We start from the raw sequence: 22,664 nt of genomic DNA, 5'->3' as shown, positions 1-22,664 counted from the left end.
TATCATGGTCAACTGATTACATCATTCCCTAAAAGTTCCACCTAAAAAGCCACTTAGAATTGGCCAAAACTGAACCATACTCACTGCTCTATTATCAGGGTGCGATGCATACTAACTTCTACACTAGCCAAGTATGATGCATACTGAAGAGGCCTTATGTGGCGCCGATGAGCAAGGATTTACAAATGTTCGAGACGGTTTGCTAAGTGGATGCTCATGGAATCTTCCAGAAACTTCTCATATGACACTTGCCTCTCTGAATTCACCTAGGGATGAGTAACTGATCCAAGAAATCTCCAAGTGGAACCAAGAAAAAATAGTGGAATGACACTAATAAAAAACCCAGAGATGACTCACACCCTTGTAGACATCTATAAATGGATCCCTCAGCTGAGAGATCTAGAGGTTGGAATTTTGTAATTTGTAAGGAAGTGTTGATAGTTTGTCTTTGAGAAAGAGCATTGTATTATTGGGTGATCTTGCTTTTCATGAGGTGAATAGGGCTTTGATGATGGGAGGATGATGCTGGATCAGATAGCTGGGTTGTAATTCTCCCTTATATTATTAATAAAATTCTTTGACTTTTCCTCCATATAATCATGTGTTTGTGAATGCTATTGTATGATCAATGTATTTATGATTCTGCATTGTTTATGATATAATAGATCGAGATGCTTTGATGGTGCTTTATTACTTTGTCTCTACAGGTATTCACTGAGCGGGATAAGTAGGAGAAGAGGTGCAAGCTTTATCAAGGGAGAGAGAAATAAAAAAAGGATTCAAGCAGAAGATCTGGGTTGATCCCTTTGCTCCTCTCTTATCTATCATACATAAAGGAAATCATGAATTGCTTTGATTGTTTGTTTCTAGGATAGCTACCAATCCTAGTGGGGCTAGTAGATCAAAAAGACACTAGTTTTCCCAGAAACAGAGGCTTCAGAAAATAACATCATGTGGGTCATCGATCACTGGATCAATCATATTTTGGGAGGATTCATCACTAAGTTCATGATCGATAGGTCCACCAGCTATAGTGAAGCAGAGCGCGGGTTCTTCAAAGGACCAAGAGGTAAGTACCTGAAATCTCTGAAAACCTAGACTAAAATGCTAACGTGAGAAAAGCGGGTTATGCTTTTAAATCGATGTTTGGGACTACGCGAAGTGGAAGATCATTCAAAAGAAATGAAGAATAAAGCTTTGAATACAATCCGCTATTAGGATCTTCTGATAGCGATGACGAGGGTAATATTCTGAGAACATCATGAAGCACACTATAAATTGTAACTTAGGGTATCATGGGGATACCTCATCCAACCACTCCACCTCCGCCTCCACCTCCACCTCCACCCCATCATTTAACATGGAGAATATGATGAAGATGCCTATGTTTAAGGGTGTGGGAGCTAAAGACCCCGAACAATTTAGGTTTGTTGCAAATGTTGTATGGAAGGCACAACAGATCACTGATGCTTACATGAAGAAAGCACAACTAGTCATAGTGCTACAAGATAGAACGTTGAGTTGGTACATCAAATTCTACATAGATAAACCCAATGCAACTATGTTAGAGACCTAGTAAGTGATTAATAGTGAGTTTAAGAAGCCAAAATATTAGGTCTAGTCTGTAATAGAGCTCAACGAAATACAACAGAGGGTAAACGAGTCTGCGTGGGACTTTGATCAAAGATTAAAATTTCTGATTCAACATGCTAATATGACCATAACAGATACTCATCTAGAGACTGATGCATTTCTTTTCTCCCATTGTTGCAACAGAAAATAGGAACCAAAGCAGAAGTAGTGGAGAACACCATGAGACTACAAGCATCACCAGTGTAGGATACAAATATAGGGGTACAACATATTCAATCATAGCTAGCAAGCTTGCATATGGAATTGCAGAACCTGAAGAAGTGAAAGGAAGTCCAGCCTGAGGTATGCACTGTAGGAATTTACAGGGTAAGTTCCACAGACAGAACACCAAAGGACACTTCTCACAAGCAGATCACAGATCAATACACCAGTACTTTTGACGTGGTTAAAACCCTCAAAGAGGGAAATAGTCCACGGCCTGAGCCAATGCGACCACTTCAGGTAATTTATTAATAAAAGAATGAAAATTTACATAAGCTTCTCTCATAGACGGTTACCCTACAGATGACCATGCATGCTCTTTAAATAGAGATCATGGACCAATCAGGTTTTAAGCCACAAATCAAGTGTGAGTAGTACCAAGGAGAGAATGAACCGTTGGATCACTACATATCGTGACCATCGGATTGTAAGTTACAAAATGTACATAGTAAAGAAACACACTTTACCTAACTCTATACTAGACCAAGTTATACTTAACTATTTCCTATGTGTCGGAATATCCTAACATCTGCCCTTAAGAACAACTTGGGATAGGATTGAAGGATTTACAAATATGACACAATAGGAGAAGGAAGGAGGCACTAGAGCCTATCCCCCCTTAGTGATAACTTCCTGAACTCCAACCATAAATTGAAGTTTATTGAACTTCGCCTCTGTGAGAGCCTTTGTAAAGATGTCTGCAATTTGATCATCTGTTGAACAATATTGCACTTCAAGAACATGGTCGTGAATGAGCTTTCTGATGAAGTGCACGTGCAGTTAAATGTGTTTTCTGCGCTGATGTTGGACTAGATCTTTGCATAGTTGAATGGAACATTGATTATCACACCAAAGTGTAGTCGAATGTTGCTGCTGAAACCCAAACTTTGACAGGATCTGACGAAGCCACAAGGCTTCCTTACTAGCTTCTACGGCACCACGATACTTTGCTTCTGCTGAAGAAAGAGAAATGGAACCTTGTTTCTTACAAGCCCATCTAATAGGTCCTGAACCAAGAGTGAACACATAACCTGTAGTAGACTTCCGATCATCAGGGTCACCAGCCCAATCGGAATCAGTGAAACCAACCAATAGAGGAGATGCTTCAGCACTGTAATGAATCCGAAACTGAATTGTACCTCGAACATAACAAATTATTATTTTAGCTGCTTTATAATGACTTTCACGTGGGTTTTGCATAAATCGAGCAACAAGGCCAACAGCAAAGGAAAGGTCAAGACAAGTATGCATTAGATACAAAAATTTTCCTACAAGTTGACGGTATAAGGTAGTATCAACTTCAAGGGAAGTACAAGTGACTGAAAGTTTGACTCCAGACTGAAAGGAAGAAGGGGCTAGCTTACAGTCTTCCATGTGAAAATGGCGTAGAATATCATAGGCATACTTGGACTGGGAAAGGGAAATACCTTCCTTGGATTGCAAGACTTGAAGACCAAGAAAATAATGTAAGTGTCCTAAGTCTGCCATTTCAAACTTCCTTTTAAGGCTAGTCTTCACATGGTTTATAAGGCTGGGGTCACTACCAATCAGGATAAGATCATCAACATAAAGAACAAGAATGATAAGAGACTTGCCCACTTTCTTGGTGTAGACAGTATTGTCAGAATGACACCTAGAAAATCCATTTTCTAGAAGAAAGTTATCCATTTTGGCATACCAATCTCGAGGAGCTTGCTTGAGACAATAAAGGGATTTCTTAAGCTGACATACAAGGCTGGAGTCTGTTTGCATAAAGCCAATAGGTTGTTCCATATAGATTTCTTCATGCAAGTGCCCATGCAAGAAGTCAAATTTAACATCCATCTGAAGGACTTCCCATTTGAAAGAGGCAGCAAGGGAAAGAACAAGGCAGATAGAGTTCATTTTGGCAACATGGGAGAAGGTTTCAGTATAGTCAATGCCTTCAACTTGTGAAAAACCCTTAGCAACAAGACAAGCTTTATGTTTATCAACTTTCCCATCTAGTCCATACTTGGTTCTATAAACCCATTTGCATCAAACAAGTTTTCGTTCCTCTGGTAGAGGAACAAGATCCCATGTATCATTTGCCAATAATGAATAATATTCTTCATTCATAGCTGCTTCCCAATCTGGGTGGCCTGAAGCTTCTGCAAAGGTGTCAGGATCATAAGTCACTGAAGCTTGAGCTAGTAAAGAAGAGGCTCTATCAAACTAAGAACATGTACGTCGCTCATATGTAGGATCACCGGCAAGATCACCTGCTGCATCTCTAGTAGCACAGACCCATTTTGGAAGCTGAGGAGCTGAACGAGGATCCTAAGAAGGTGGGGTAGGATTTTCATCCTCGCTTTCATCATCTGAAGAAGAAATATTTTCAAAAATAGAAGAGGTAGGGAGAGGTGGCACATCCGCCGAACTAGGCTCGTAGGCCGATATATTTTCAGCAAACTTTACATCTCTTCTAATGATAACATTTTTGGACTTAAGTGGAATAAGTCTATATCCTTTGACATCTTCAGAATATCCAACAAAAATACATTTTTCACTCTTAGGTTCTAAAGCTTTATGTTTCTCATCTGGAATATGGGCCTATTCTTCACTTCCAAAAACACGAAAGTGACTTACATCTGGTTTAATTGAGCTCCAAAGAAGAGGATGAGGGGGAGGAGCTGGAAGGGGTCATAGAAAAATCATTTGTTATAATTGTGGTGAAGCTGGCCATTTTGCCTATGACTATCAGAATTCGACACATCCATCCTATGAGTATTGCCGAAAATTTGATCATGTTATAGAATATTTCCTAGTACTAATAACCAGGATGCATGAGTATAAGGCTTAAACACCTACGCAAAATGTTTAGATAATGAGAGCGGAGTTTCGCGAATAAGAGCCTAGTATTAATATCATAACGTGAAGTGGTATTGCCACAGGAGAAGATAAACGAAAGCAGCCGGAAAATGAAGGATGGGTACACAAAGTTGTTGAGAAGGAACTTGGATTTGATCTAAACTAGGCTAAGGAAACCTTTATGCAAGCTAAAAAAAGCTTCACTGAGGCCTCTACCTTTGATAGCCAAGAGAAGTTAGGCAGAACTAACGAAGAACAGGATGTAGATCCTTCGCTATTAGCTACCTTTCTGAATAACTTTATGAAGATCTTACGGGATAGAAAGGTATTATAAGGGATCCAAGAGTTAATTGATAGTTGTACATGTAAGTTTAAGCCTCCTCTAGAACAATGCATTGTATGAAAAATTGGCAAAAGAAAGAAATGAATAGGTCACAAAATGAGTCTAGTTGCGCAGAACTTAGAATAAAAAATGGATTAGTTACTTCTTGATCTAGGATCTGATGCGAATGTGAAAACAAAGAAAACTTGGGAAAGAATGGGGAGACCTATGCTATAGTGGTCTCCTATCCAGCTTTGCATGGCCAATCAACAAAAAAGCATTCGTATCGGGCACTTGTATCGAGTTACGGTGGATATTGAAGGAGCAAGTGCCTTGTCTGATTTTGAAATAATCAAGATAGTGGATGATAGTAATCCTTACCCTACACTATTGGGCATTGATTGGACCTTCAACATGGATGCGCTCATTAATATTAAGAAATGTAGGATGACCTTTGATAGAAAGGCGCTCTTGGTTATTGTTTTATTGGATCCAAATGAAGGTGCACGATACACAGAACCAATCTGCGATTATGAAGAAGAAGATAATCTAGACCAAATATATAAGATCATTGCCCAAGATGAGGACTGGATCAATCCTACAATAGATGAATGAATTACATGCGATAAAGATAGTTCCTGCACCTCAGATTTTGACGAATAGATTGAGCATTAGCAGAACAGATTTCCTGAAGTCTCCTCGTTGCATTGCAACATGTTGACAAAATCGTTGTGCTGCATATCTACAAAGGTACGAAATCTACCTCACTATGATGGTTTAGATTATGCTAATTTGTTTTTGGAAAAGTTTGAAAAGGAGATTCCAGAAGAACATCGGTTCCAGGCACTACATCTAGCACTTCACGCTACCTCCTCCCCGCTGGTGGGGTACGCATAAGGACAAATTTGCTAATTGGAAATAATACATGTGAATAATGAAGCTGAGGTTCAGGTACACCAATACCTGTATGACAGAGAAATACACTGGAAAAGACGATCCGCTCGAGCATCTGGCACGATGGATTAAAGCATGCGGAGAGAGTCCTCAGCTTGAATGGGTGCACATGTTTTGTCACACTTTGGATACCATTTCGATGAATTGGTACCTGGAAACGGAGCTACGCCATGGAATAGTCGAGTGGGATATCCACAAGGAAAGTTTCTTGTTAACCTTTAGCTTTGTGGATGGATTTGAATGTATTGATGAAGCACTCCAAGAAATTAAGGTTGCAACCTTTAGAATGCCTGAGGACCTCGTAGAATGGGTTTAACCAGACTGGAATATGAAGTTGCGCCATGTGCTGGAAAGATATAACGTGACTACAGAAGAAAAAGAAGAAGATGATCTTAGAAATATCAGCATTCCAGAGTCTGAGGGACAGCGCGAAGTTGAAGGACCCAAAGCAGTAATCCCTGACACAACATAACCTTTGAAGACTAGATAGATAAACATTGGATCAGATGCGCAACTAAAGTTTGCTAAAATATCCAACTATTGGGATGAGGATACAATTGATAAGGCTGCGAAACTATTGCGCGAATACCAGGACTTGTTTCCCACCAAGTTCTCAGATTTGAAGGGGATAGTTGGGGACATCGATGTGATGAAGATTACTTTGAAGCCAAACGCAAAGCCTGTAAACTAGTGACCCTACTGTTTGAATCCCAAATATAAGGAAAAGGTGCGCAAGGAGTTGGAAAAAGTTCTAGAAGCGGGGATCATTGAATGAATGGAGGAGTCAGACTAAGTAAGCCATATGGTAGTCCAGGAAAAGAAGCAACAAGATGAAATCCAGATATGCGTAGATATAAGGAACGTCAATGATGCATGCATCCATGACTCATTCCCAATGCTATTTACAGATGAAGTCCTAGAGAATTTTGGAGGGTAGGAAGCCTATTCATTCACTGATGGGTTCTTAGGGTACCATCAGATTAAGATCGTGCCTGAGGATTGTAGCAAGACCACCTTTGAGATGAAATGGGGATGTTTTCACTACACAGTAATGCCATTTGGATTGAACAATGCACCTGGGATCTTCTCATGGGTAGTAATTGAAGCTTTTAAGGAATTCATCCACAAGTTCTTAGAAGTTTACATTGATGATTGGACTATATTGGGGTTGGTAAAGTGCCACGTTGCGAGTATGCGCCTTATGATGGACACCTGTTGCACAGATTAGATCGCCCTGAAATTGAAAAATGCATATTTTTTGTTTCTTATGGAATATTGTTGGGTCATGTGGTTTGCAAGTGGGGATTCATGCTAGACTCTACAAAGATAATTGTTATTCTCAATTTGGAGGCCCTGAAGAATGTAAAACAGTTACACGCGACATTGGGCCATACGAGATATTATTGAAAATTTATCAAGAAATATGTGCAAATAACTACACCAATGGAGAAATTGTTGAAGAAAGACATGAAATATTGCTGGGATGAAGAGTGTCAGAACAGTTTAGATATTCTAAAGAACGAGATGGGCACTGCGCCAATTCTGGTATTTCTATATTGGAAAAAGGAGTTTTATGTTGATGTGGAGGCTTCTTATATTGGGTTAGGTGGGATGCAGACCCAACGAGGTGAAGGTGATATTGATCATCCTATAGAATTTGTGAGTAGGAAGTTGTCTAAGGTAGAGAAGAACTACTCAAATACAGAGCACAAAGACTGGATATGGTGTACATGCTACAGATATTGTGGCACTATCTATTAGGCGCACATTTCAAGATGTATACAAACCATTCTGCTCTAAAATACCTGGTCAATAAGCCTTTGTTGTGGGGGGGGGGGATATAAATAGATGGTTGTTTATCTTTCAGGAGTACGATTTTGAGGTGATTGTCAATCCTGGTGTTTCTGGGAAAACTAGTGTCTTTTTGAACGACTAGCCCTCTAGGTTTGGCAGCTACCCTAGAAAAAATAGTTTAAAGCAATTCACAATTTCTTCTAGTATAATAGATAAGAGAAAGGCAATGAAACAACCTGGAACTTCTTCTTAATCCCTTGCTTGATCTCTCTCCCCCTTGATAGAGCTTGCAACTCCTCTCCATACTTATCCCTCTTGGAGAGTACATGTAGAAACACAGTAGCAAAGAACCATCAAAGCATCTTCATCTATTATATCATAAACATTACAAAATCAGACATATAATGAACATACAATAGCATTCACAAATGATAACATTCACAATTGCATAATCATATGGAAGAAAACTTGAAGAACTTTATTAAATAAAAGGCAGAATTACAACCCAGATGTCTGATCCAGCATCATCCTCCTAGCATCAATCCCTCTTCACCTCATGAAATAGCAAGATCACACCAACAATACAATGCTCTTTCCTAAAATTCAAACTATCATCACTTCCTTGCAATTCACAATATTCCAGCCTCTAGATCTCTTAGATGAGGGATCCATTTATAGATGTGTGCAAGGGTGTGAGTCATCTCTAGGTTTTGATTAGTTTCATTTCACTTGTTACATTTGGTTCCATAAGAGGAGAGATAACTGAAGTTTAGATCTCTTACTCATCCTTAGGAAAATTCAGAGAGGCAAGTGCCATAGGAGAGGTTTCTAGAAGATTCCATGAGCAACCACCTAGAAAATTGTCTCGAACATTTGTCCATCCTCACCCATCGCACCCTATAGAAGGCGCAAATAGTATGCATCGCACCTGCGCAGTGTATAACTCAGTATGCATCACACCTGGCCAGTGTAGCAGTCAGTATGGTTCAGTTTAGGCCATTTCTGGGTGGTTTTTCAAGTGGAACTTTTGGGGAATGATGTAATCAGATGACCATATTATTTTAAGGTATGAAACAAATCTTTTAGGGGTTGATGAGTCTTATTTTGTCAACATATAATATTGGGGTTGAAGTGCCCAAATATGTAGCACCTAGACGGTTCAATCTTGGTCCTGATCATCTCTCCTGGATTGAGATGGGTGATGAGTCTACTAGTTTGGAAAAATGGTTTCCTCTTGTGTAGCTCTTTGTTGTTCGTGTCGTAGACAATCACTTTACTGATATAATCTAATTTTTAACAACTGACTCCATCCACAGAGATATATTCTACATAGCAGAAAAAGGATTTGGTGGTTCACATGACTAATTTTCTGTGATCGCGGGACACCTGTATAAAATGGGTTGCGATGAGATACCGCACCGATATTTCCCAAAATTTGAATGACTGAGCATCCTCACAGAAGCACATGGAGGAGTAGCAGGAGGCCACTATGCAGGGAGAGTGATCGCATAGAAGATCTTGCGCGCTTGACTTCGGTGGCCAATGGTGCATAAGGATTCTAAAGAGTATTGTAGGGTGTGTGATGCTTTCCAAAAGATGGGGAAACCATCACGGAGGGACAGGTTGCCCTTAAATCCACAGATAAATTTGCACGCATTTTCTAAGTGGGTGATTGATTTTGTGGGTCCAATCAAGCCATTAGGGAAAAATATTGGAGCACGGTATATCATCATAGCAACCAAATACTTGACGCAATGAGCGGAGGCTCAACTGGTAAGGTACTGTAGGGCAGCGTTATTTTTGAATTTATCTTGTCCTGATTTGGTTGCCCTAAGATATTAATGAGTGACAGGGGCACACACTTCTTAAACGAGATTATTTCCGCGATGCTTGAATAATTCCAGGTTTATCATCAGAAGATTACACCCTACCATACTCAATCTAGTGGTACAATAGAAGCTTTCAATAAAATCCTAGAAAATGCTTTAATGAAGGCTTGATGCAGAAGGTAGAATGACTGGGATGTGCACAGACCAGCAATCCTATGGGCGTATAGAACCACTTGCAAAAAACTGATAAGCCAAACCCCTTTCTGGTTGGTCTATGGGCAAGAGGTTGTGATGCCCATGGAATATATTGTGTCGAGTCTGTGGATTGCAACACTAAATGACATGGCTAGTTGTAAGACTATGTAGGAGCACCTCACGCAGCTAATGGAATTGGAGGAGGATCGGATTTTAGTAGGATTTCACCAACAAGTGCAAAAAGGCATGACACAGTCAACATATAAAGCAACACACCTTCCAGGTTAATGATTTGGTTTTATTATATGACAACAAATTTACGAGATTTCTTAGAAAGTTTCAAATGCATTGACTTGGATCCTATGTGGTAAAGTACATTATAGATGGTTGCGCAGTTCAGCTTGTGAATCTAAATGGAGAATGATTTCCATGCAGAGTGAATGGCAGTTGATTGAAGTTGTACAAGGGTGATCTCTCCCCAGTGCAATGACTATATGATGGTGGGATAGTCTTAGTACTCCAAGAAGTTGCAAGGAAGTACAGGACTATAAACTACACTACCCAAAGATCTGGAAGCCAAAGTAAGAGGGTTGTGTGATTGAAGAATGTAGGGTGTCGAGGGGAGTTGTGCTAAGGTGGCTATGCCACAAAGGTTGGTGTTGTGCAGCTTGGTCAAAAAGTAGCCTTTGGATCCACTGTAGATGATGGGATGGAAAAATTTCTGTTAGGAGGAGTGGGGTGGGCACATTTATGGGGCAGATTGTTGGAAATTTGCCACCAACTATGCATTAATGATAGAATTTTGGAGGGAACTGTTGGATTTGAATTAAAATTCACCTATAAATCTGGCAAGCCACCTAACATTTGAACAATTTGTTGTAGACGATTTTTCCTTAATATTTTCCGCTAGCATGAATATTGTATGTCTGAGAAAGTTTGGGAAGACATCCTAGCATGGCCGAAGTTTGCCAACTTACCTGAGTGGAACTGTGAGATCATCTTGGAGAGAATGACTGCCACTCCACCTGAAACAAAAGTCGTGCCCTCTGAAGCTATGCACTTTGCTCAAGAAATTCCCTCTCCTATGAGAAATACAACTATAGTGCCTAGGTCTCCTAGACCTAAGCCCTCTGCAAATGATAAAAAGCTAAAAATTCCACAACAATTTTCGGTGAGGAAATCACCGCGAAAAATTCCGAGAAAGATCCACCAGAAGGGGAAAATGGACAAAGCACAGTGGCCACATGAGCCCCTTTATTTAGATGAAGAAGAAATTCATGGAGGCATCAAGGAGATCAATGATGAAGAGGGTGAGCTTATGACTCAGCTCCCGCAGTACATCCCATTGAAAAGGGCACATGCGAGGTGCCTAAAGATCTAGATAATGCCAAATTCATGGTCTCTACACCACTATTCCTAGAGAAGGTGGTGTTTGAGGGTGCGCTATTGGGCTGCATTCCATTGCTTAAGCTAGAGGATTGGGATTTGGGAGATCACGAGAAGTTCCCTCGGCTTGTGTCGAACAAATATTTGTCAAAAATATATTACGAGGATACCAGGGTTATGTAATTGGATACTAAGAAGTGGCTCACAGGAGTTGAGAAAGCGGGGCTTCTAAACATGCTCTGGGTGCTGCACTTTAGTTGTACAATCATTAACATTATATGTGTTAGGAAATTACTCACCTTGGTGCACGATGGGTGTCTCTGGCTAGGAGAACCTGTCCCTATTACTGATATGTCAATCCACTGGATCATCTTGCTGCTCTATCAAGGTGTGGATCCAACATAAGCATTTGGAGGGAAAACAAAGGAGAATCAACTCAATGATTAGATGAAGAGAAAGTTCGGGTTCGTTAAGAAGTCGCACGGATATTCCATTTGCTCCATCAAATACCCTATGGTACAGTTCATAGCATAGATATTGGCATGAAAAATCATGTGAAAGTGTCACACGGACAAGGTTTCGATGTCGATGATCTCCTTGGCTACGAAATGTGTCGAAGGAGTCCAGTACAAATAAGCTCAGTAATTGTGCAAGGGGTTCTTGGCAAATTGTCGAGAGGCCTAGGATGAGGGCAAGGCATTTCATTATGCCTAGTTGTCACTTTTAATAGTCTTAGTAGCATGGAGGATGTCAGAGGACAACCAGTTTTCTCCTCAATACCTAGACCTTCCAGAGGCAGTGAATCACCTCACTCTGGGAAGAAAAACATGCAACATAGGTCACAGAGACCAAGATGTTTTGGGTATTAGTGGAAATGGATCTGCACACAGTGATTAGCCAAAGGCCGAGGCTTTCACCTACCTTACATGATCAACTTGAGCCCTACGTCAAATTCAAGGCTGACTTCCACAATATACATATTCAAAGAAGATATGGCGTAAGTTGCCTTACCTTGTTGGCAAGGTGGATGTTCACAAAATTATGGGTAAATGGCCAGGGGAGTGGTTGTACCCATTAGATCCAAGTGAGGGAATGTGCAAGGAAGCAGAAGGTATTACCGTGCATACATCAGTAGTGGAACAATAGAACGAGGTGCAACAAGTTGCAGCTTAGGAGAAAGCTACATAGTAGAAGGAATTTGTTGCTAAAGAAGTTGCTACCAAGGATGCTGCTGCTAAGGTAGCTGCTGACAAAGAGCAGGTGGCCCAGGAAACTATGATATAGGTTGAGAAGTCTGAATCTCAGCACACTCAGGACCAGGAAGGGTCAAAGGTCGAAGAGGGTTGCGGCACGGAGTAGGGAACCCCCTTTGTGGTCAAGAAACGACCGAAGCAGACAACCTTAAGGCCACAAAATAAGTAGAAGTCAATAATATTCTCCTAGGTGGATCTATTAGTCCTCACTGAAGGGGACTTAAATGAAATCGATGACAAGGTCTGGAACACCACGACAGAGTTATGGACCCAATTTGAGCAGCAGCACCAGTAGGTGCTAGGAAATGTGTAGAAGAATCTGTGCTATCTGCAGATCCAGATAGGCTGACTACAAGAGAGCAGGATTCAGGAGAGACTGCATCAAGCAAGTGTGCCGGTTTTGGACACAGATCGAACTTTGGATCTCTAGGCGATTCAGTTACCAGACGGGACCTTGCATGCCCAACAAGAATAGACCAACACCGAGCTTTCGAAGTTGAAACATTTGGCCATCAACCTTGCGACTCTCCCTATCAAGACCCTACATGAGTTGCACCAAGGTGTATCAGATGAGCTAAGGGTTAGGGAGCAGTGGGTGTTTTTGGTGATTAATGAAGTCAAAATAAACAACACACAGATCTTTGAAGAAAAGGCCCAGGAACGGAAGGAGAATGCATGATTTTCCACGCATAGCCAGCACTTAAAAGTTGCGATTACACAGGTTTGTAATGCGCTGCTTGAACTCAACATTGCAGCGGATGTAGAATCAACCGAAAATATCCAGAAACTAGTTGCAGCAGTGAAGGAGTCTAAATATGAAATTTGTCGAGTACAATTTGAGCTACAGTTGCAAATTACAGAGCTACAATTGAAGCTGCAACTGACAAATCTGCCATAAGTTTGGGAGTAGCGCAGAGCAGTTATAAAAGAGGGAATGGCCACACTAGACACAATAGTCAAGGACACCATAAAATTGTTTAAGCAGGCCATGGAGCTTTGGATGTCTCTATAGGAGGACCCCACTCTACAGAAGATTGGTGCTAACCTTAGAGAGAAACAATAGCAATTTGATGAGATAAGGTTGACTGCACACACTTTAGCACCAATATAGAGGTTCACGCAGTTACAGGAAGAAAAGAAGCTTAAGATTGAAATTGAAGAGTTTCACTAAAAACAGGCCATTCTTAGGGACAGGACATAGCCTTGGACAGAGGAAGCCAACCAACTCACTCTATCAATACAAATAAAGATCAAAATCATAGAGCAGATGTAAAGGACAACGGGCCTCATAGTGGAAGGCCCCACTACATAGAAGTTAGTCGAGTAAGTGCAGCAAGAATCTATGCAGGGAACAATGGATCTATAGGTTCTGAAATTAGAGTTCCATGAACTCCAAGCCAAGATTAAAGCACCAGATGAGTGACTCGAGGACGAGTCACCAAATTGTGTTGGGAGCCTATTGGGATGGGGTCCCTAGGAAATTTTTTTGTCAATTTTGTAATTTCTTTTTGTAAAGATGTAAAGTCTTTGTGATTTGTTGTAGCAGAGCACACATATAGTAAGAGTCAAAGGGGCTTTATTCCCTTAGGTTGGTAGGTGATAGGAAGGTTTTGAGACCTACCCATGGTCCGCAGACCATGGTATTGTAAAATCAGAGGCTATAAATAGAAGATCCATAGCAAGTATAAGATATAACTAATTAATAGAAATCTTTGTAAGCAAAAGTAAGCTAAGGCAGGAAAGGTCTATTTTCTGTACTTAGGCAAACAAGAATGCTCCTGCATCTGAGCATGTGGAGACCTTGGTAAGTCCACAAGCTAAGTGCATGGACCCCTGTAGCTGAGTGCACAGGGAAGAAGAGTTTATACTCGAGCAAATTCATGTAATAAAGATAGTTTTGATTCGATGCTCGTGCATCTGTGTATTTATTCTTACTTCTATATTTTTCTACATTTTCACTCTGTATCACAATTTATATGAGTGAATGATTATCTTATGCGTGAAAGTGGTAGATCAATATAATTTATACATGTTATGAATGTTGCACGACCTCTGCGAAGATATAAATACCATTTAAGTGAATTACTATAATTATATGTCTTGGAAGGGTTAGGATTCGTGAACATAGAACTAATTCCTAGGAGCCATAGGATGTTATCACACAGGCCTCTGGATACAGAAACTTAGTTCTGTCATCCCCCAATACTGCTTCGGGTGAGACTGCAACCTGTGCTACACTGGTTGTTTCTGAAAGGGCCAACAGTTTAGGGTTTTGTTGGTTGGCGCAGCTAACTTTGCACCTGGGTCAGGTCCCACAATGCAATAAGTCATGTGTAGGTCTATATGACCAGGGGCTAGGCTATTCCCAAGCCCCCGTTCCATCGATACTCAATTTTGCCTCACTTGTGGTCGTGTGGTGGTTCTATGACCAAGGGTCGGGCTAAGGTACTGAGCCCCAATTCCTTTGCACTAAGGTCAGGTGGTGCAAGTGATTGAGGGTTGGGATTGACAGCCTGACCCCTCCTCCAAAAAGTCGTTGGGCTAAACTTCAAATAAAGGTCGCAACCCATATATGTTAAGATCCACAATGTAGAAGAGATGGTAAAGTGTTGGCGTGTGGGACGGGATGTCATGCATTCAAATTGTGCCTAGCCTATCTGACCAAAAAATCAAATTTTGGCCAATAATGGGGTGACACGTGGTGGCCTCTGGTTGGGCCACGTGGCTCACCCTAATCGGTCCACCACATCAAAATAAAGCAATAAAAACATGAGAAATTCGACCTTATGAGGCTGCCACATAGTAGAACCTGATTGGTTTGTAATTGCACAATGGCATGCTGATGTCAGTAGTATTGAAGCCTAGTCAGCTACCTAGTTAGCAAACCTGCTCATTTTCTAGTTGTTGGGTCAAAGGATCAGAACATAATAACTTGAGCATATGGTGTCAGATTGAGGTGAAATGAATGTCATTGGATTCATAATGACAAGCACTTCGACTTGATGTTGGTTTCAATAATTTCTGGGCACTTTCATTTCTGAGCTAAAATTTGATCTCCTGATCAAGGGTTTATAGGTTTTACCTTAAGCCCACCTATAGGATCCCATGGCCTAACAACATGAACTAGTTTGAGGTCATATATATACACTCGTTGGGTAGGCCTAATTTATTCCTAAGGAGAGGTATCGTCATTATGCCCAAATTTCCCCAGATCAAGTCTACAATTTTCTTGTGCCTCCTGCACTCTGAGTCTTTAGGAAACCCTTGTTTACTTGAAAAGATGCTCAACCTTCTTATCTAGCATATTATTGCATATATTGGAGAGGAAGTCTTTGATGCCTTGTGTTGGATATATCCATAAGAAGGTTTCTTCAGTACCTTTTTTTAGAATCAAGTTCTAGCTTCACCTATTCTTGCTACTTTCAGTTAATAAATAGACTCATGTTCTCTTTCGAAATTGCATTTTTATTCTATGAATGTTAATTTGTAATGCATCTATGTGTGTATGTATGTGTGTGTGTGTACTTGTACTTTCAATTTGGTGATTTGATCATGTTTCTATGATTTTTTTGCAGGTATGCACATTTTGGAAGTAGATAGAAGGTTTGGACCCTACGGGATCTACTTCAAACATAGGACCTCCAGGTACATTTATAGTCCATACTTTTGTTAATTCAAGTTCTTTTTATGATTGTAAGAGTTCTATTTGTTATATTTTTATTCTACTACATTGGGATTCTCAACCCTATCCCCTCGGAACTTTTCCCTTCAATCAAAACAAACTAGAGTCTTTTTCGAAAGAAAAGAATATTCTAGATCCATGCCCTTGGAAATCATTCACATTGATCTTTGTGAGCCATCGAGAATTCAGAACCTGGAAGGAGAAAGGTACTTTATATTTTTCGTGTGATTATACAAGAATGACTTGGGTTACTTTTCTTAAAGAGAAATCATAAACTTTTGAATCTTTTGAAGTTGTCAAGGATCTAGTAGAAAATGAAATAGATTTAGGCCATCAAATTCCTAAGAACTAATAAAGGAGGAGGTTTCACTTCATGTGAATTCAATGCTTTTTGTGAACAATCATTATTGCAAAAACTCCATAGAAAAATCATGTGGCTAAAAGAAAAATAGAATAGTTCAAGATGTGGCCAGATCCATGCTCTTTGAATCTCAACTACTAGACTGATTTTGGGGAGTAGAAGTGTACATGACATTCTATATCTTGAACAAAGCTCAAATAAGAGTAAATGATACCAAAACTCCCTACCAAATATGGAAAGGTAGGCCAATATTCAAATAGTCTAGAGTTTTTGGACTAAAATTCTTCATTATGATAAATGAAGATGAAATAGGGAAACTTGATTCTAGAGCTAATGAAGGAATTTTTCTAGGATATACCTATAGAAGAAAGGATATAGATGTTACAACAAAAGGATTCGAATTTTTTGCATTGATGTAAAAATAGATGAAATGCTTCCTTGAGCCTAGTCATAGCCAATTATCTACAAAGGATCATAATCAAATAAAAATAAGGATGAAGAGCATGATGACGATGAAAGAGAAAAAGGTGAGTCATTGTCCTCAAAATCATTGCCCAAATATATTCAAAAGAATCATCCAAATAATAAAATTTTGGGAGATAAGCAATCAGGAGTTCAAAAAAGAAGGAATATTTCCATTATACCAGACCAAGAGAACCTAGTTGTGTTATCCTTATTGGAGCTTCAAAATTTTATTTAGGCTAGTCAAAATGAACATTGGGTCAAATGTATGAATCAAGAACTAGATCAAATTGAGAAAAATGAGACCTAAGAATATCTACCAAGACCAAAAGGAAAAAATGTGAATGGAACGAAGTGGGTCTATAGAAATAAACTCAATAAGGATGGATAGGTAGTAAGGAATAAAGAAAGAATCATATGTAAATAATATGACCAAATTGAAGGTGTGGACTTCGAAGAAACATTTGCTCCAATAGACAGACTTGAAGTAATCAAGATTTTTTTAGATTTTTCATATTTTAAAGAGTTCAATGTATATCAAATGGTAAATCAACATTTTTTTATGGAGAACTCCAAGAAGAGAATTATGTTGAGTAGGTAGAAGGATTTCAACTATCAAAATATAAGAATCGTGAGTATAGACTAAAGAAAGTCATGTATGGTTTGAAACAAGCACCTAAGGCCTAGTATTTTGGATTGGATAAGTATAATCAACAATAAGGTTTCAAAAGAGGTACAACAGAAAATAATATTTACATCGTGATTGAGAAAGATAACATGTTGATTATTGTTGTCTAAGTGGATGACATAATGTTTGGAAGTGATGATGATTCTATGAGCAAAAGTTTTGCAGTGAACATCGAAAAGGAATTTGAGATGTATATGGGGGTATTTTCTTTCTTTCTTGACTTTATGGTTAATCAATTAGAAAAATGTATGTTTATATCTTAGATCAAGTTCCTTAATGAAATATTAAATAATTTTCGTATGCAAAATTGTGCATATGTGAGCACTCCTACAGTAATGGGTTGTAAAATTATTAAGGATGATGAGTCTCCAGAAATATACCAAACCACATATAGGTCTATGATTGTAAACCTTCTCTAGTTAACATCTTCAATTCCAAATATCATGCAAGAAGTAGGTTTTGTGGGTAGATTTCAATCAAGTCCAAAGGGATCTCATGTGAATGAAATTAAAATAATATTAAGACATTTACAAGGAATTTTTAATTATGGTTTATGGTATCTAGGGGGGACAAATCTTACACTCAAAACCTATAAAAATGTAGATTGATCTAAAAGTATTGATGATAAAATGAGCACTAGTGGAGGAGATTTATTTCTAAGAAATTATCTAGTATCCTTGTTCAACAAGAAGCAAACTTCAATTTCTCTATCCACTAGTGAAGCAAAATATATTGCAATAGCCTCTTTTTGTACTAAAGTTTTGTGGATGAAGTATAATATCAAAGACCTTCAAGAGAATGGTGATAGACCTATTCCCATTATGTGTGAAAATAGAAATGCTATCAACATATTAAAATTTTTGTTATGCACTCTAAAATGAAGCACATTCCTATCAAGTACATTTTTCTTCGAGAACAAGTTGTTGATCAAACTGTCAAATTGGAATACATTCCAACAAAAAGAAATGCAAATAATTTTACCAAACCTTTACCAATTGAAAGCTTTGAATGTCTTAGACATAAAATGGGAGTAATTTCTTTTCTATGAGAAGGAATGTGTCATTAATCTCAACTAAGGAGTATGATATTGACAAGAGTAGCTAAGATGTAGATGACAAGAAATAAACACTAGTTAAGGAGGATAAATAAACAGAGGGAGTCATATTGTAGCAAATATAAAAGGAAGTATTCACAAGGGGAGTAAACATTGGATAAAAAATGAGAGACTAAAAACCATCTTTAATGAATAATACCTAGTAATCTTCTTTTCCATTGATTTTAAATTGGGAGAGAGAGAAGGGATTTGTTAGTAGCATGAGAGAAGGAGTAGCCTTTGGAATAGTAGCTTGACAAGGGATTTCATGCCATCAACGACTGTCAATGTTTGGTGGTGTTTCCATCAATGAAAAGGGTGAATATTTTCGATTAGTATGTTGTCATTGATGACAACTCATTTCATTGATGTCAAAGGATGTTTGAAGGCCTGAGGATGTTCTGAGTTTACTAAAAACGTTTTTAGGTTATGTTTCTCAAAAGGGAACACAAAATTTATGGCTGTAAAATCCTCTCAAAGACCTATCTAATGGTATAGGGCACTTGGTATAACTCTAAATGTATAAGGAATTATAACACTTTAAAGTTTGGTAGGGTTCCAAGGCTCCAAGTTCCAACACAAGTTAATTTTCCTAGTGATTAATTTCAGACCATTTATTATTTTAATCATGGATTAGTGTTAATTCATGACCCTAAATTTGTAGTAGTTTGTGAAATTTTGGTCAGTTGGTTTTCCTAGGAATTTGGGAATAGGATGGAAATGTCACCAATAGACAATGGAAAATGTATCAACAACTAATAGGAAAATTCACAGTGTGGCCCCAATTTATTTATAAAGTGAAAACACAAGAAATGGACTTAGGAAGAAATAACGTGGCAACCCTATGATGTGGTAGTGATGATAGATGGTAGATTGTGATTTGATTATGAGGTTGGTGATGTGCCTTAGAGATGACGTAGTGGCAATGACAGTTGGTCAAGTGATTTGGTTAACTAAACATGGTTTAACATAATCTAATAGGGATTAGTCCTAATCCATGATTGGTCCTAATCCCTAGCTAGACTACGAAGTTGGGAAAATAGATTCACCTAGGGAGCCAAGGACCGATATGTTGTCATGCTTCGATAGGCAGGAAACAAGTGGAAATTATTTGGCCAAAATGATGACATGTCACCTCGTATGTGTGACACATGGAAGGTTTCTTTCGGCTAATCATAATGGTTTATTTTTATGTGACATGTGGCACCACTCTAATGATGTCATGTGGACAAATGATGACAAAACACTAGTACAAAATGGCTAATTAGTTACTAAGATAATGACTAAAATTTTCATATAAACAACCATTTTGCAGTCAGTGACCAGTAGTAACTAATTTACAGTATCTTATAATGCAACCAACTTGTAGTCATTTTTAGCTTAGCGATTAATTGGTTGTATCAAATTTATTGTCTAGTAGTATATTTACTCATAAATTTGGTCATTAATTTAGTCATTTCTTTAGTCATTAATTGTCACAATTAATGATCAAATTTATAACAAAATATATAACTCATCTGAGAAAACCAATTAATGCCCAAATAAATGACCAAAATATTGGTTTCTTTATAAGATACTGTAAATTAGCTACTAATAGTCATATATATGCAAATTTTAGTCATCGTTTGAAACCAATTAATGACTAAGGAAATATAACTTAATTTTGGTCGTGTTAGAAGATACTGTAAATTACCTACTAATAGTCATATACATGCAAAATTTAGTTGTCATTTGTCACAAATTTATCATTTATAGTAGTCATTTATCCTTTTTTTGTAGTTTCATATTCATTATATGAATGAATAATTTAGTACTTTATATTCATTTCATTTGTTTTCGTTAATAATCATTATAAATGACTAATTTAGTCATATGTTTAAGTTATTTGTGTTCATAGTTAATCAATATAAACTACTAATTTAGTAGTGTTAAATTGTTTGCGACTAAATTAAAAAAAATATCATACAATGTGCACTTGTTCGCCTAATATTGAAATGCAAAGTTACATATGTTAATTACACTACTAAACAATATCAAGTGCAACTATAAATAATTTCAACCACATAAATTATATTATATGAAATGCTAAGTATTACAATATGAGTTTCCAACTTAATATTGGTTGGACTACAATTTACACATGAAATGTTGTTTCATTACTACAAAACATTATCATTGTGTTGCCAAGGCATTGTAGGTGAATTCACCAACTCTGTAGACTTCACCATCAATCTCTATGTTTGTGTCTTATGTGGGATATTGGATTTAAGGGTTTCACTAGACCAATTATCTTCTCTCTCCTTTTGTATTTATCGCTCCAGTGTTATTATTCTCCTCTTTCCCCAAATCTTGTAACTTACCATCAGTACTGAGTTCCTTTTCTAAAAAAAAAAATAAGATATAGTGCAAAGTGTAACACATGAAAGACGATGAACGCTAGAATGTAAACTAAAGTATACTATAGAGGATTTATATGACATATACCTCAACGTCAACAATGTTAAAGTCATCTTTCCCCATAAAAGCAACAAACTAGAACAAGTTTTCTTGAGATGAGTGTTGGTCGCTCTAATTGCTTTCACAATTCGAGCTCCTCATAAATTGTCAACCCGAGAAGGTCTTTTTATTTCAAAGATAATAACGCACTGGATATGCTCAATTTCAAAAGCAGAATCGATGTTGTAGGAAAAGAGAAATACACACTTGTTAAATTCATCAATCTACTAATTCACACTCTACTTAATCAGAGCTGAAGTCAATTAAATTATAGCAGAAACGATTTCTCTGTTACAGCAAAAGAAAATCAATCTATAAGGAAAGAAATCATTCAACCATAGCAGGAACAGGACCCTATTCCTTGGTGAGGAACTTCAGCACCTGCTGCCTGGCACTTAATCACACTGTAAGAAAAGCAACTTCAAGAGATCAAGACCCTATTCCAGGAACAGGAACCTTCAGCACTTGTCCTCTTGTTTCTAATCACACTGCAGGCAAAGGAAAGCAATCAATGGGAGCAAGACCCTATTCCTTTATGCAGGAATCTTCAGCACATGCTCTCAACATCATTCACTCGTGCATTTGATACGTGTAGCGCTAAGAAACAGAGTATTGGAAAACCGTGTAACTAGTGTTTCAACAACAGAATTAAGGGAAGTGCAAACACATAAAGAAATAAACAAACTACAGGAACCAAAAGGGTGAATCTTGTGAGGAAGGCAGGCCCTTTCCTTCTCACAAGATTCCCCAGGAGAAAGAATTAAATTAGAACGCTCAAAAGAAGTTTTTATTCATCTGTCAAAGTAACTGATACATTACAGAAGGAGACTAGCTCCAGTTCTCACACAATACTCTCTTGTCACTTACAATTCCCTTCCCCTCTAATGATGATGTCTCCTCTTTTTAAAGAGGAGACATCTTTTACAATTTACATGAGAGCGAATCTTCATCATCTCGATTCTGTTTTCTTTTCCAAAACAGGACTATTCTGTTCTTTCAAAAAGAGATCCTGTTACAACCGAGACAACAAAAGTGCTATCTTCAGGATAATCTAGGTAACCGTATCTTCGTGCTGCTGCTACTATTCCACAAAAAGTTCTTCCAGAATCGCAAATTACGCATAACGGGATTTGCGTGCTTGACGACTGTTTCAGCAACTGAGTCAGCTGTTTCAACAACGGAGTCAGCTGTTTCAGCAACGGAGTCAACTGTTTCAGCAACGGAGTCAACTGTTTCAGCAACGGAGTCAGCTGTCTCAGCAACGGCCGCTCGTTCCCAACAAGGCGTATAACTTATCTGCAATATTTGACTTGTGTTAGCAACAATGCACTTCAATTAATGATAAAATATAAGAGTATTGCGGAATTAAATGTAAGACAGATTAAACATATAATAAAGAAGAGGTTTCTATATACCTTGGGATAAAGTGGATGAAAAAGACATTGAAGTTCATGGTTTAAGAGTAG

The 22,664-nt window shown here is 38.3% G+C and overlaps 1 pseudogene; it reads right to left on the bottom strand.

Moving 5' to 3' along the window:
• Positions 1-6,240: 6,240 nt before the first annotated feature.
• The window catches only part of LOC149143088 (large ribosomal subunit protein uL3-like), a 38,123-nt pseudogene continuing 21,699 nt past the window's right edge, over positions 6,241-22,664 (bottom strand).

The sequence above is a fragment of the Pinus tabuliformis genome, chromosome X, assembly GCF_031772625.1.
Source record: "Pinus tabuliformis cultivar Carrire ecotype Pingquan chromosome X, CPIR1, whole genome shotgun sequence".
NCBI classification, from domain to species: Eukaryota; Viridiplantae; Streptophyta; class Pinopsida; order Pinales; family Pinaceae; genus Pinus; species Pinus tabuliformis.
Note: the sequence above shows the minus strand (reverse complement) of the source record. Positions and strands in the feature narration are given on the sequence as shown.